Source organism: Sus scrofa, unplaced genomic scaffold (assembly GCF_000003025.6).
Source record: "Sus scrofa isolate TJ Tabasco breed Duroc unplaced genomic scaffold, Sscrofa11.1 Contig740, whole genome shotgun sequence".
Classification (NCBI taxonomy): domain Eukaryota; kingdom Metazoa; phylum Chordata; class Mammalia; order Artiodactyla; family Suidae; genus Sus; species Sus scrofa.
In genome coordinates, this window is record NW_018085303.1 from 359,864 (window position 1) to 363,299 (window position 3,436).

Here is a 3,436-nt window from a genome sequence, read left to right on the forward strand (position 1 = left end):
TGGTGCTGAGCAGCTACTTCGTGGGAGTGGAGCACCCCCTGGGGGCTTGGGCGGGTAGCAGGGCCACTGAAAACCCAATATGCTCCTCCCCAGGGCAGCCCGACTCTGAAAGCCCATCTGAGATCTTTTCCCAACTTGGCCAGTCTTGTTGCAGCTTTTCTGAGCTGCAGGGCGTCCTGCCTGGAGCTGGCAGTCCTATGAAGCTGGTCCACTAGGTCTCAGCACCCCCTGGGTGCTTGGGCGGGTAGCAGGGCTGTTGGAGACCCAAGAGGCTCCTCCCCAGGGCATCCTCAATCAGAAAAACCGTCTGAGATCTTTTCCGGACTCGGCCAGGCTTGTTGCAGCTTTTCTGGGCTGCAGGGGGTCGTGCCTGGAGCTGGCAGTCCTATGCAGCTGATCCACTAGGGCACCCCCTGTGGGCTTTGGTTGATAGCAGGGCTGTTGGAGACCCAAGAGGCTCCTCCCCAGGCAGCCCGACTCAGAAAAACTGTCCGAGAATTAGGCAGATCTATTCACAGCCTGGCTAGGCTTGTTCTAGCTTTTCTGGGCTGCAGGCCTTTTCTCGGGGGCTGGTGGTGTTTTGTGCTGCTCTGCGGAAGTGTGGCCCCTCTAAAGGGCAAGCAGGCCTGTGCAGGGACAGCCCCTGCGGTGGTAGGCTTCAGGCAATTGTTGAGACCAGCCCTCCTGGATGGCAGGCAGCCCCAGGTCCGGTGAGAGCATAGGGCGTGGTGGGGGTGGGGGAGGGGATGCACTGGGAAGCACAGCTTTCTGCTAGCTAGCGGGCCTGTAAGCTTGCTGTGGCATGGGGGGTATTCTATGGGGACCCACCCCTTCTTCTCTCCCCTCCCCAGCATGGGCGCAGACCAGGCTCTTCTCCCAGGTTCCCTCTGATGTGGCTTTCCACTTCCCTGCCCCTAGAGTATTGTTCCCTTCCTCTGCGGCCGCTTTGTTTTCTAGTCTCCCAGGCAGTCTCTGCCCCATCAAATGGTTTCTAGACCTCCCAAGCAGTTTCTGCTCCGCCCCACCCCCCCCAGCCCGTTCTAGGGTTCTAACCTCTGGAGCCGAGGTCTTGGTGCCCAGCCCCCACCCAGGCGTCCCCCGGCCCTTTCTCGGGGACTAACCTCTGGAGCCGAGGATTCGGTGCCCAGCCCCCACCCAGGCATCTTAATTTTTGGTGACTGTACCCGTAGTTCAGATGGTCCGTTGGGTTCTTGATCCGTTTTTCCGTACTCCGACTTACTGCTACACTCTTCTCTGCATCTGGGATTCCTCCGGTTATTTGATCTTTCCCCGGTAGGAGACTTTCCAGGGTGCGGGATCCCTTTCTCCTCCGCAGTTCCCTTTCGGGAGCGCCCGTCCCACTCGGATTCACCTTCTCTCACTCTCCTCTTTTCTCCCATTCTGCCCAATAATGTCACGAACTTCTTGCCGTTATCGGAGTTTAGGTTCCTCTGCCAGCGATTGGTTGCTGTTCTGTGCGAGTCATTTCTTCTGTAGATGTGCTTTTTTTGTTGTGTTTGTGGGCGAGTGCAAGTGTGTCCCCCTACTCCTCCGCCATCTTGTCCTCTCTCCCATATTTTTGCTTTTTAAGGCTGTACCTGTGGCATGTGGAAGTTCCCAGTCTAGGTATCGAATTAGAGCTGTAGCTGGCAGCCTGCACCACAGCCACAGCAATGTAGGATCCAAGCTGTGTCTGCAACCTACACCACAGCTCATGGCCACACCAGATCCTTAAGCAATTGAGCAAAGCCAGAGGTCAAACCTGCATCCTCATAGATACTAGTCGAGTTCATAACTCACTGAGCCACAGTAGGAACACCAAATAGTTTTTAACCACTGATAAATGAACTATTTGAACAACATCCAAATGAGTACATTTTTTGTTTAATATGCAGTCTAAGTGCCAAAGTGGAGCCCCACACTTCCATTTATCTATATAATTTCAGCACTTTATAAGTGGCACCATAGATTCTTAATTTCATAGGCTGATATAAATTAATATCACTAGACCCATATTTGAAGATTTGGATAATGATATAATTCAGGTTGGTTTTCGTCAGACTCTATTGACCTGATCATAGAGGGGTCATCTAATATGTCTTAGAATATACCCCAGAATTTTCCTCAGAGCTGCCTTTATCTCCTTATTCCGGAAACTAGATGAAGGGATTGAAGAGTGGGGTCACCATAGCATAGAACAAAGTTGCAACTTTCTGCATCCCAGCAGAATGTCAGAGTCCTCAGCTCACATACATGACCATCAGAGATCCATAGAACAGTGGTACCACAGCCAAATGAGACCCATAGGTCGAGGAGGCTTTATGTCTCCCAGTGGCTGAAGGCATCCATAACACAGCTGTTAGGACAAGGGTATAGGATCCAAAGATGAAGAGGGAGTTACCAATGATAAATAATGAGCTTAGAGTGTAACAAAGCAGTTGAGTTGCTGGGGCAGAGACACACACCAATGCAAATAGTGGTCTTAGGTCACACACAACATGGTCAATAATATTTGATCCACAGAGGGACATCTGAGAGATGAGAACAATGGGGATCAGGAACCACAGAAACCCACAAGCCCAGCAGATCATGACCAGTTTGGTACAGAGATGCCCAGTCATGAGATTAGGGTAGTGCAAGGGATGGCAGATAGTGAGGTACCAATCAAAGACCATGACAGCCAAATGTAAGCATTCACTTGTTCCCAAAGAAAAAAAGAAATAAAATTGGAGGAACAACCAACAAAGGAGATGGTCTTTTTGTCTGAGAGGAAGTTGATTAACATCTTGGGTGTTGTAGATGAGACATACCAGATTTCTAGAAAGGAGAAATTCCCCAGGAACATATACATGGGGATGTGGAGTCACCGGTCACAGCATAACGCACAAACAATGGCCCCATTGCCTGTTATGGTCAGAGCATATGTGGTAAGGAAAAGTGAGAAGAGGAGGATATGAATCTTCCACTCACAAGAAAAACCTAGGAGTATAAATTCTCTTACAAAAGCAAAGCTGGAATCTGGCTCAGAGACATTCATGGGGTCGATCACCTGCAAGGTCAAGAGACACGTATTTATCAGTTAGGACTAGTTTCAAATGTGTTGCTGTTAAGAATGACGAGAAGACTCATTTTTCAAGAGTGTCCTCATTTAGGAAGAGAATGTAGTCTACTTGCTCTTGGCTATATACTCTGTGTTCTGGGCATAGTAGGCAGCTGGCTGCACAGAAAGAAACTTTTGCCTGCTTCACTATCTCTCCCTTACAGTGACAGAACTAGAGAAATTTATTTTATTTCCTTTTTGTGACACTTTAATTTTTTGAAATTTTTTATTATGATGGATTTACAATGTTCCATCAATTTGTGCTATGTAGCACAGTGACCCAGTTATTATATATATAATATAATATATTACAATATAATATAGAATATATATATA

General features: G+C 48.5%; 1 pseudogene; it reads right to left on the minus strand.

Annotated features, from left to right (window-relative positions):
- Positions 1 to 2,086: 2,086 nt before the first annotated feature.
- Positions 2,087 to 3,055, minus strand: LOC100153910 (annotated as a pseudogene).
- Positions 3,056 to 3,436: the final 381 nt, after the last annotated feature.